This window comes from Onychomys torridus, chromosome 9 (genome assembly GCF_903995425.1).
Source record: "Onychomys torridus chromosome 9, mOncTor1.1, whole genome shotgun sequence".
NCBI classification, from domain to species: Eukaryota; Metazoa; Chordata; class Mammalia; order Rodentia; family Cricetidae; genus Onychomys; species Onychomys torridus.
The window spans coordinates 49,454,962-49,468,093 of NC_050451.1; the positions used below are offsets into that span (position 1 = coordinate 49,454,962).

Consider the following 13,132-nt stretch of genomic DNA (forward strand, 5'->3'; position numbering starts at 1 on the left):
ATTACATTCCCTAAAGTATATACCACAGATTATCTCTTGACATGGTCCTAAGATATGAAAAATGTGTGATTCTCTAAAAGTTAATAAGATGTAATTAGTAGTTGGGCATAGTGGTGTACACCTTTAATCCCAGAATTCAGGAGGCAGAAGCAGGTAGATCTCTGTGAGTTCAAGGCCAACCTGATCTGCAGAGTGAGTGAGTTCAAGGACAGCCAGAGTTACATAATGATACTTTGTCTTGGAAACATTTTTTAAAAAGGGGGCTGGCGAGATGGCTCAGTGGTTAAGACCACTGGCTGCTCCTCTAGAGGTCTTGAGTTCAATTCCCAGCAATCACATGGTGGCCCACAACCATCTATAGTGGGATCTGATGCCCTCTTCTGGCATAAAAGCATACATGCCATAGAGCACTCATACATGTGCATACATACATACATCTTTGAAAAAAAAATACTTTTAAAAAGTGTAATTTATATGGTATTACAAATTACAAACTAACATGAAAAAGCAAGCACAGGTTGAGCATCCCTTACATGAAATGCTCAGGGTCAGAATAATTTGAGATATCAGATTTTCTCTGACTCTGGAATATTGGCACATACACCACTCAATATACCATGCTGGGTGTGAGGACCAAGTCAACTCAAACTTCATATGTCTCATGTACAACTTAAACGTGTAGCCTGAAGGTTTTAAATGACTGTGTGTATCAGAGAGAGTCTCCATTGGGTACAATCCTCACTTGCATCCCCAGCTTGCTAGTGTCCAGAACAATTCAAGTTTCCAACCTGGAAAAGCAATGCACTTAGACCAAATAAGAGAAAAAGAGACGGATGGCCTGAATCAGAGAAGGTCATGATCAACAGAAGGCTTTTCAGGAATGCTGTATGAGGTGCTGGGGAACTCGGACAGAGTGCAGAGACCCAGCAGGTTATTTTTTGAGACTGGCTGGGCAGCAAGCCCCAGAGATCCTCCTGTCTCCACCATCCAGCACTGGTATTATTGTAGGCACAGTCGTGCCTGGCTTTTTATGTGAGTGTACTCACTAACCCAGCTCCCTAACCTTCCCATGAGGATTTTGTTTTCTATTTATTTTGAGATAAGGCTGTGCTAAATGGCCCCAGGCAGGTCTTGAACTCATCACCTCAGTCTCCCACACACTTGGGATTAGAGGTCTGCTTCAAGGAAGCCCAGTTTAGGATAAAGTTCAGTCACTGATAGCCACAGCTCCCGGTCCCACTAAACAGGACGCATCACAATGCAGCTGTGTGAACAAGAACAAGCCCCTCAGCCTGTGGGGAACATGCCAAACATCCCAGCAGGACAGGGAGTCCTCCAGCACAGTGGGAGAGGTCACTGATACAGAGTGTTTCTGGAACATGACAACTGCTATAAAGTATTAGCAACTGCTGTCCATTATGCTACGGTGTTTAAAAAAGTCGTCTTCTTTTTTTTTATTCTTTGAGACTTTCATACACGCAGACAATGCATTTTGATCACATTTCCACCCCACTCCTTCTCCTAACTCCTCCCAGATCCACTCCCACTCTCCACCTCTCCCAACTTCCTGTCTTTTTAAAAATAATCTACTGAACCTAATGTGTGCTGCCCATGGGCTAATGGGTGTAACGTCATCCACTGGATGGTGGACCTACCATCAAAGAAAACCAACTTTCCCTGACCAAGAAGTTACTAAGTGTTAACAGCTCCTCAGAGGTTGAGGCCTCTGAAGCCCTCCCCATGCTAACATGTTGAATGGCTTGATTTTGTGCAGGTCTTGCACAGGCCAACCCAGCTGTTGTGAGTTCACTAGTATCACAGTCCTGTCTGACTGAAAAAGAAGACACTTTTCATCCCAGTCCTCACTGACCTCTGGCTCTTACAACCTTTCCATTCTGTCTTCCTTGATGGTCTCTGAGCCCTGTAGGAACGTATGTGATACAGATGTTCTAAATGTGGCTGAACACTCCATAGATGGTTTTTCTCTGGACTTGGGCCAGAAAGTTAACAATTTCTGAGTTAACTGCCATCTACTGTACAAAGAAACTTCTCCAATGAGGTCTGAGAGCTGCACTGATCTGTGGATATAGATATGGATTTGTAGGGCTGTTTGCTACTATGCCATTTAGACTATGAATGGTAGTACGTCTTACCACTGGAGCCCATAAACTTGCCAACCATGGGTCTGGATCCATATTTACAATACTTAGGCATGCAGTTCATGTTGTGGAGCAGGCCTCACATATAATTTGATAATTGTTGGTTACCTCCATAACATCCATGGCACTATGACACCCACAGGCATATCTTGTCACACCAGTTGTCATTGGAGTTCACTGGGTTCCCAACTGGGTAAGACGGTTGATGACTTTCTCCCAGCAATCTACATAGTGCCTCCAGTACTGTGAAAGCTGGCCATCAGGAAGGAAGTTTCCTGACCAGTATCTACTTGATTTCTCCATGTACTGTGACTAAAGTCTATGGTATCTTTGTGTCTTTACACCAAGTTCTGGTGGGCAGCTAAGAACAATGACAATAGCCAGTTTTGGGTGAGGGTCTCCAGAGTACCCACAACCAACAGGTCAATGGAGGTGCCCTACACCGGGCACTGAGCTTTTTATTTGGCAACCTACAGCTTCTAGGAGGCACATTATTTCCTGTAGAGGCTACCTCCAACTATGTGTGTGTGTGTGTGTGTGTGTGTGTGTGTATAGAAGGCTTATAAAATAGTAGGCTTCTATATGCTTTTTCAAGCATCATTAGTGATAGGCATCTCTCACCCAACTCCCTCCTCTGCTCAACTTTCCCATCCATCTCTCCACCTAGATATCTTTCTCTATTACTTCCCCTTCCCTTTTCATGTTACTTCTCTGTTCCTACCCCCCCTCCCTTAATTTATGACACTTTTATTGAGCATCAAATTACTTTACATGGGACAATCCTCCTTAAGACTCAGCACCTGCCAGACCACTGTGGGACATCACAGTGCAGCTTGTGGAGAACTAGCCCACTGTTTGAACTAAGCTCACACAAGGCCAAGTCCTGTATTTGTAAAAAAAGCATACTACCCTTTCCTCACTTTAAAGTAGGTCTCTATCTCCATACAGTGGGAGAGAAAGCAAAAGGTCGAAAGTCAAAACTACTAGAGCTGACGGAGATCAAATCAAGTTCCTGTCTGGTGCCACACAGGGTCTTAGACACTCTGTGTCACTGCAGACTTGAGGCTTGTGTGGCTGCATCCAGTGACCTCTTTGATTAACAAAGTAGAATTGCTTCAACAAAGCTGCTGACAGATATGTAAAAAAAATAGTGAAGTCAGTCATTTCTCCGCTTGTTCAGCCCAGTTTGAGGGAAGAGTCCTGGGGTGCCACAGATGGGGATGGTACTAGCCTGATACATCTGGAAGCAGCTCACAGCTCGGTAGGCATCATTTTCCTTTACATGTCTTTTATATCCTGGCCAAGGAGCACTTTAGAAATAAACAATTTCACTGGTGGTATGTGAAGAGTGTGACCATGAATGAGATCCCTTATAAAATTGTTTGGCATTCATTAAAAAAAAAGAAAACTGTAATGAAATAACTGGTGTTAATAATATTTAAAGTAAAACAACATCAAGGCAATAAAAGGCTATTTGTGAAATTGTTTTCAAAATTTTGCCTCAGGGTTCTGCTCAAAGACAGATAATCTGTATTTATGTTTCGGGGTTCCGTGTATCTGACATCAACTCATCAAGCTCCAGAAATACAAGTTCCTATGTTCCTGTATAATATCCTGTAAGTTGTTAGACTGTAGTTTATCAAAATGTCCATACTGGAAACACCTTCCAGCATTCACTTCTACAGAATAGGTGCAGAGAAACTGCCCCTACCTGGCACTTCAGAAGAAGCAGTCCTGCCCAGATGTCTGACTGCAGCCACACCAAGCAGGCTACTGGTATCAGAAAGAGGCCAGAATGCAAAGGTGCGGGACTCCAAAGTACAGGGCTGGCACACATCTCGCCAGCTGCACTGAAGAGACTCTTACATGCAAAGCCACTCAGCTTGCTCATTTGTGGGAATGGGTACTAATGCAGATGTGTCCCAACTGGCCTAGGTTGGCAGGGACAGAAGTACAACAGGTGCTGTAGATACACACCCCTGGCACTTGTTGGAAATAAAAACAACAACAACAACCTGTGTCATGTGTACATGGGCAAAGGGGCCTTACAGGGAGCAGCTCAGGAGAGCAATGTCCAGGAGACTCTAAGTCTGCCAGGCTGAGCAGACCTGTAGAGCAGTCCCTAAACCAATGTCTGCCCCAGCTTAACTGTCAAAGGTCTGGAACGCCACGAATGTAACCTGGGTGCTTTGGTGTGATGTACCCTGGACTGAACCTCCCAGCATCCATAGCTGCTTACTTCTCTCTCCTAGTCTCTAGCAAACACTTTCTTTAGGCAAGGCAATCAATACTTGGGCTTTTAAAAAATACTCATTCTTTATGTGTATGAGTGCTTTATCTGTACTCATGGATGTGTGCCTGGTACCTTTGGAGGTCAGAAGGGGGTGTTAGATCTCCTGATGCTGGAGTTACTAGCAGTTCCAAGAGCTGCCATGTGGGTGCTGGTAACTGAATTCAGGTCCTCTGCAAGAGCAACAAATACTTTTAATTGTTGAGGAACCTCTCCAGGCCCAGTGCTTGGGTTTTTAAAAATAATTTTCAGTGTTATGAAGGACTTAGTTGGCATTAGCCATCTGTCAGCCCTGAACCCATATTGAGGTGAGAAGAACCAGAACCAAGCATGGGTTGTCCTTCACATGTCAGAACACATTATTTTCTCATTTCCTCTTTACACTGTGTTGCTGGGCTCCCTTCCCATAGCTGATCACCTACCAGCCATGTATGTTTGCCCCCAGACAGGGTCTGGAGACTTAATGGCCAGGACATCAATTTCAGTGCAGAATTCTAACTCACACAGAGTATGTACCTGATATATGCTAAATGAAGAATAAATTAGAGACAGTATTTTGTTGGGTTTTGTTTTTGTTTTTGAGACAAGGTTTCTCTTATATAACCCTGGAACTCAAAGATCCTCCTGCCTCTGCCTCCCAAGTACTGGGATTAAAAGCATGTGTGTGCCACCACCACCTGGGCGATAATATTTATCTCTTAGAGTTGTAAAGGATGAAGTAATGTAAGTAAAAATATATGGCAATATAACCTCCTGCCTCATTCTTCCTATTACAGAGTATATAAGTACAAGCCACCACACACAGTCCCTATTTTTCTAGCTCTTGAAAACTATTTATTAACCCACAGGTAAAGTGGATAGAACAGGTAAGTTTTCATCTAGTAAAACTATAACAACATTACATGTCGAAGCAGTGTTCGACCCATGAATTTTTCTAATGTGCAACAAGATAAAACATTAAAGAAATGGGACCACAATAAAGCAGATCCACAAGGTTTTGCCTGGTACCTGGTGCTTGGAAAAATTGCTGTGGAGATCGGGTGCCAGGCCAAGCTCCAGGAGACAGAAGAGGGATTCTATGAGCAAGGGACATCAAGATCATGATGGGAAAATGTACAGAGATGGCCAGCTAAACTAGTGGGAATGCATGAACTGTGGACCAATAGCTGAGGAGTCCCCATGGTACAAGACTAGGCCCTCTGGATAAGTGAGACAGTTGTTTAGCTTGAACTGTTTAGAGGGCTCCAGGCAGTGGAATAGGGACCTGTCCCTGCTGCATGAGCTGGCTTTTTGGAGCTTAGTACCTATGGTGGGACACTTTGCGCAGCGTTGGTGCAGGGAGGAGGGACCTGGACCTGCCTCAACTGAATGTACCAGACTCTACTGACTCCCCATGGGAAACCTTGCCTTGGAGGAGGTGGGAATGGGGGGTGGGTTGTGGGGGAAGACTGGGGTTGGGATGAGGGAGGAGAGGGGAATCAGTGGTTGGTATGTAAAATGAATAGAAAAATCTCTTAATAATAAAAAAATGAAAAAAAAATCACCGTGGAAATGAGGCCCATGTGATAAAGGCAAATGCTTACATTGTGAGAAGGGAGCAGTGGCTTGGAAACACTGCTAGTTCCGTATGCTAACAGAAGAAAAACCAGAAGTTTAGGACGCCATTTTCAAATAGGACAACAAGCCTTAGCCTGTGGTTATTCTACAGCTCACCCTAACATCACTGTATTCAGAAACTCCTTATTCACACAAGAGAGCTGGCATCCCTGGCAGCCTAGGAAGCTTGCAGAGGTGTGTAAAGGTTGAGAGGAATGTGCACACTGTGTCTCTTCCAAATAACAAAATGTTTGCGACTAAAAACTCTGCAAGCGTTAAGATTTTCTGCCCCAAACACAACAAAGTTGAAATTAACCAGGAACACCGTCAGGCATCTAGCTCTATTTGCTTTTTTTTTTTTTTTTTTTTTTTTTTTTAACAGAACTTAACCTACAGTAGACTTTTCTCAAATGATTTCTTTTTACCTCTTGAGTTGTAAAGTCAATCATGTTTGCTCTAGGGAAAAGTCAGAATTCTCAAGATGTTCACCCAACAAATACACCGTTAATAAATCATGAACTTGTCCTGAAATGTGTTGAATGTCTATCCTAAGATACAAATTGCACAATCACAGCATCATTGACGATGTGTGCTCAAAGGACTGTACACAGCCATCCCTACGCCACAGCTGTTCAAATTTTTATTTTGGAAGAAAGCCTGGGTAGATTCCAAACCGTCTTTACACCATTTGGCGTGTCCTTCTTCCTAGGCCGCCAGGCTGTCTCGGTTCATTCAGAATTTCCTCATGAGACCCATCCAAACTTTTTTTTTTTTAAGAGAAGTTCAATAATCGCAACCTCATATGACTGCTGATAGATGACTCTTTTCTTTTTAAACCTTGGGCTTTAATCCTATAGTTTAAAAAGTATTCACTTTGTGATGTGTGGACTAGAAGATAACCCAGTCCTGTTTAAACATCTTACTTTCAAATGTAAACACTTCCAACAAATAAAGTATGATGAATGAACTCCATGCTCAGCCTGCTAACCAGAGGCAATTCTGTTCCTATGGCCTTGTTTATCTTTTTTTCTGCTGGAGTTTCCTTTACAAAGCCTATGGCCATCCACTAGTCACCTGCTGCGGGACACACGTATTTAACTGTTCTGTGGCCTCTGCCCACTCTCTCGTAGCTGCTGACTCTTTTGGAGTGTACCCTTATTCTAGGAGGACACTCTTAGTCAACCAGATTCAGTGCTGGTGGAACTTTATGGTTTTGTCTACAATTTTAAACACATGATTTTTAATGCTGGTTTGTCAGATTTAAAACAATTTGGAATTGTGTGAGTAGGATGCATGGAGCTTTCTGACTGAGGTTAAGTTTGGGGTGGAACTGGGCTACAGAACTGAACTAGAGTAGGCCCGGGTTCAGAGATTTAAATAAGCAAAGGGGAAGGAAATTCTTGTGAGTGTTAGCACAATTCCTCACATAGATTTTTAAAGTCTTAAACACGCTTTCAATTTCCTAAGTGCTGTGACAAGTAAATTCCATTAATGTACTAAGGAGAACATGCAAAATCACACACAATGCCAGTCAAATCATTCATTACCTTTGTGCTGAAATATACACAAATTAAGTTCTGAATCATTTCACCATCTGCATTAACTTCCTGGGATTTTTTTTTTTTTTTTTGAGGTGTTAAAAACTCTTTTTAGGGGCTAGAAAGATGGCTCAGTAGTGGTTAAGGGCACTTAAGAGTTGCTCTTCTGGAGGACCAGGGTTCAATTCCCAGTACCCACATGGCAGCTCTCAACCACTGTAACTCGAGTCCATTTCCTGGCCTCTGCAGGTACCATCTGCAAATATTACACATACATGCAAGCAAAACACCCATACACCCATACATACAGTAAAAGTAAGGGTTAAAAATAGTTTTAAACTTTTTTTATAGGAGTCTGGGAGATGGCTCAGTAGGTAAGACTGCTTGTTCCACAAACGTGAAGATTTGAGTTTGGATTCCTAGCACCTACATTTGAAAAACAAAGCCTGGGCACAACTCCCTATAACTCAGTGAGAGGATCGGAGACAAGTGGACCACTGCTCTCTGGTAGTTTACCTGAAACAACAATCTTCAGGTTCAGGGAGAGGTCATGTCCCAATGGAATAAGGCAAATGGTAATAAAGATATTCAATTATCCTCTGGCCTCCACATGTCTAATACACACACACACACACACACACACACACACACACACACACACAGCTTTCACATCAGCAATGTCCCTTATACAAGTCTTTTATTGGGAAAGGCATTTACACTGTAGTTACTGCCTTTTCCAGTTCATATCTGTTGGCTTCAGATTAAAATCTAGCCTGGACTTGTCATTAGTCACTCCCACCAAAGGAACAGTTTCTACAATTGTCTCAGAAAATACTAGCATACCATCTCGAGAGTTAACATTTACTATGGAAAAGAAAATTCTAAAGTCAATAAAGCCATGGAGTGCTGGTAATAAAGTAGACGTCATAAGACATTTTTGTTGATTAAAAAGAACTTACAGAGCTATGATAATGCTTCACGCATTAATGCTAAGGTAATATTTTCACAACACACTTTTATATTTTGTATTTCTTTATATTTGTGATACTTCTTTCACACCAAGTCCACATGCAAAGAAACATTCATTTTTGTTACCCATCCCTCTGAATACTTCAAAACTGTCTTCTACATTAGTACTTAATTCTTCATCCCTCTAGGTACATATCTTCCTCCATAGAAAATATCCCAAGAAAATCCCAAACTAATGTAATATAATCCTCCTTGTGCATATAAGAAGTGCTCATCAAATGACAACACAAAAATAAGTTCTTCTGTTTACATAAGCTATGTCTAACAATACCCATTTCCTATGTGTATAAATGGCCTTGTCAAAGGACATGTCGCTGAAGTAAAAAAAAAAAAAAAAAAAAAAATCACATCTTAATAAATAAATTGAATTAAACTGTTTTATTTAGAGAACTACCCAACAGTGTTTATAGCTTTGTTTACCAACTGAGTCCTAGTATTATAGGCTTAGTGGTTAGTTTACTACTATTAAAAATGATCATAGGTTTTTGGATGCCGCCAAACTTGAGATCCAAGAACACATCCGGTAATCCCAGTATCGGAAGGCTGAGGCAGGGGGATTCAGTTCAAGGCCAACCTGAGCAACAAAAGTTCCGGCCCAGCCTGAGCTAAAAGAGGAGCCCGCAACCCTCCCTGAAATAACAGAATAAAATAATGAAATAATGTAACTAAACTCTTAGTTCAAGAAATGGCAAGGGGGCGCTGACAAGCAGGTGAGAGCTGGCTCCTCTCCTCCAATCCATGGCATGCTCTGCTCACATGCACTAGCAACTCTGGCATTCAAGAATCCTTTTTTGCACGGAATGAGAATGATTCTGGGCTACAGAGGGATCTTCTAAACGTTCCGCTCTGGCCCTCCCGGCCGCAGTTGCGCAGTAGGGCATGGGCACCAGCTGGGGGCTCTGGGTGCCCGCCCAGGTACAGGCGACAAGCGAGAGGGTGGGTGGGCTAGGCGCAAACTGCACACGCTCGCACATGTGCCTTACAAACACATCCTTCATGGACTAGACCCTAGCTAAGTCCTGTCACTCACGCTTTTGCCCCTTCAAGTGACTTGGCTGTCCAGGGCGCTTCTCCCTGCACGTGCGAGCCCTCCTTCTTCAAGCAGCTGCCTCCCCTCGGCTCAGATCCCCGCAGGCAACCTGGGCCCTGCAGCGCTGCAGTCCCAGTTGCAGAGGCACCTACCTTCCCCTTGTCCTGCCCAGCAGCGCCTGACTGCAGTCCAAGGATGGGGCAGCGCAGGGTTCGGGCACTAGGCTGCACCGGGATCCGGAGCAGCCCTGCCGCCACTCTGCTCCGTAGCCCGGCAACCACCGCTGCCCGAACCCGCCCCGCCCCTGCTGGCCGGGAGCCCCGCCCCCGATCATGCTCTCCTCCCAGAATCTCACTATGGCCCTGTGGAGCTAGAAACCTAATCCAGGTACCTCACCAGACTGCCAAAACCTACTCCTCCCCCTTGTTCAAGAGCCTGGTCCAAGGACTAGGGTCACCATTAAACCTGGGAAGGGGACATAGCAGAGGCAGGTCCAGGCTCAGTGATTTCCCTCTGCTGTGTGACAGGTAATGTTCATAATTCCCAGCCTTGGTTTGAGCATTTAGGAAGAGGGGGAGAGCAGTACTCACTTCATATTAAAACTAGATCCAGGCTGGGCGGCGGTGGGCATGCCTTTAATCCCAGCACTCGAGAGGCAGAGCCAGGAGGATCTCTGTGAGTTCGAGGACAGCCTGGGCTACAGAGTGAGATCCAGGACAGGCACCAAAACTACACAGAGAAACTCTGTCTTGAAAAACCAACCAAACAAACAAACAAAAAAACTCAAAAACAAAAAACTAGATCAGTGCTGTGCTACAGGAATGCAAGCCATTTACTGTCCTACATGGTCAGTGATTGGTTCAGTGGGTAAGGTCCTTCACATCCAAGGAACTTTGCATGACTTTGATACAGAGGTACATTGCAGTTTTCTTTGTTGACATGACCTTCCCTAAGTCAACTGTGCTTCTCTTGGCATGGAATTTGCTTCTTAGAACCTCAGTGGATATCTTGTTGAATGAATGTAGAAGTGAGTGGCATTTATCATTAATCTCCCAAAACTCAGCTTGTGACCCCACACTGCAAACAACACGGTGGAGTACTAGGCACCTGTGATGAAAATCTTACCACTCTTAAGGGTCAACTTTAAAGATAGAGACTTTGAATGTAATACACCCAGAATGCAAATGTCAGGAATGATTTATTTGTAGGTGGTTTACAGTGAATGTGCTTGAGTTTATTTGAATGGCAAGACAAGGGTGCTTGTCCGTGACCTGTGCAGCACTAACACTCTTGAACACCCTTTTTACATAGTGAAGCAATCCCTATAGTGTTTCTTTCTTTCCCCATCTCTTGATGATGTGTCTGCCCCTCCCCCCCCCTCCCCGAGACAGGGTTTCTCTGTGTAGTTTTGGTGCCTGTCCTGGATCTCACTCTGTAGACCAGGCTGGTCTCGAACTCACAGAGATTCACCTGCCTCTGCCTCCCGAGTGCTGGGATTAAAGGCGTGTGCCGCCATGCCCAGCATGTCTTACATTCTTGATAGCCCAGAGCCTCCCAGTATATAGCCAGTTCATCTTTACCAAACGAAACCTCTGCTTCTTCCTTTGCAAGATCTCCGGCATGCAGTCTTCTTGTTCCTTTACCTTCTGCCTACCATCTCCTCCACAGTACAGTATCTACCCACCCCCAACCCCAACCCCCAATCCCCCGGAATATGGACCACAGTCCCCTGAGCTCTGTCTTCCTGAGCTGCCTGCCACTGTTGGGAGAAGGCACTTCTATACTCCTTGGATTAGCATGTAAAGATTTCCACATTTGGGCTCCACCCACACTTACAGCCTTATCTGCCTCTAGAGCTCTTGCTTTATATTCTGACCAAACTGGTCTGCTTGCCTGGCCTCAACTGTGTCCTGAATTTGCCCTTTCTGAGCTCTGGAAGCTTCCTCATCATGCCCATGCATCTTACCTCCCTGACTCTTTTCTCATATTTCAGGAAGTCTTGACCTCCCCCTCAAATTCCCCCCTAATCCATTCCCCCCTTCCAAGGTTTGTGTTAATTTAGCACTTGTCACAATCCTTGTGGCAAGAGAATCTGTGGCCTGAGCATTCTTCCTCAAGGAGTTAAAATGCTTCCAGAGAAGAGGTGGATTTTGCCTCAGCTTGTGCCTCTGATAGCATCGACCATTGGAATCGATGCTAGCTAAGTGGTTTCTGGTGGAATTTAATCTGCTGACCAGGAACTACCTTCTCCGACTCCAGCCGAGTGCTGCTGTCCTATTTGACCTCTTTTTGTACTCTGAGACAGCAACCCATTATTCAGCTCATTAGTTCTTGGATCCTTTCACGTGTCTGATTGATCTTGCCAGTTAGCTTGTTAGCTCACCGTGCAGAAGGACCCAACTGTGAACACAAAAGGCTTCGGGATCAAACAATCTGGTCTCAATGCCAACTTGGCACCCAATGGTTGTATGACCTTGGAGTAGTTAACCACTGGATATTTCCCTTCATCTGTAAAACAAGTCACTTCGCTGGAGGTTGATAAATAACACCAGGTATTAAAACTCTAGGCTAGTACTTGGCACAGAGCACATACGTGGTAAATGGTGCCATTCACAAGCAGGAACGTCAATAAATGACAGTAAATTACTGAAATACCAACTGACAACAAGACACTGAACTTCTGCATTCTAGCCCTTAGATGGCCGTCAAGTTCAACAGTGGTCTCCCCTTTGCTTCACTTATGTTGTCTGTACGACCCAACAGCACTGAGTGAGCACTAAGGCTCACAACTGAGCACCAATGGCCCTCCCACAAGAATCACAAGATTTAGCTGAGTGTGGGGTCAACGATGGGCTGAGGTAGGAAGGTTGTAAGTTCAAAGTCAGCCTGGGCCACACGAGAGAGAGAGAGAGAGAGAGAGAGAGAGAGAGAGAGAGAGAGAGAGAGAGAGAGAGAGGAGAGGTTGCTAGGCTCCTTCAGAATGAAACCTATGTGGGAACATTTTCCTCTCGCTAAGCACTGGATCTTATCAACAGGTTGAGATTTTAAGTGGAAAAGCTAAGTTGCTGTGCGGATCTTGTAAGAGCTACTATTTTTGTTGTTGTTGTTGTTTTGCTTTTAAAGATTTATTTATTATTTGCACAGAAGAGGGGTCCAGATCTCATTACAGATGGTTGTGAGCCACCATGTGGTTGCTAGGAATTGAACTCAGGACCTCTGGAAGAGCAGTCAGTGCTCTTAACCTCTGAGCCATCTCTCCAGCCCCCAAGCTATTAGTTTTAAGATTAGATTTAAGGTAGATTTTGTTGTTATTGTCTGAGACAGGGTCCTGTATGTCATTGCATAGTGCTGGCTGGTTTAGAACCCACTATGCAAACCAGGCTAGCCTTGGATCTGCAGCATCTCCCAGCCCTGCCTCTGGAGTACTGGGTTTACTAGCATATGCCACCATAGCCAGATCCTATGCTGGGCTTCTACATCTAGGTCTGGC

The 13,132-nt window shown here is 44.3% G+C and overlaps 1 protein-coding gene across 1 annotated transcript in view; it reads right to left on the minus strand.

Annotated features, from left to right (window-relative positions):
• Positions 1-9,912, minus strand: part of Tnfrsf19 (TNF receptor superfamily member 19) — a 90,122-nt gene extending 80,210 nt beyond the window's left edge. The window contains exon 1 of the mRNA XM_036199800.1: positions 9,795-9,912. The gene's annotated coding sequence lies outside the window, so the exon portion shown is untranslated. The remainder of the gene's footprint in view (positions 1-9,794) is intronic.
• Positions 9,913-13,132: the final 3,220 nt, after the last annotated feature.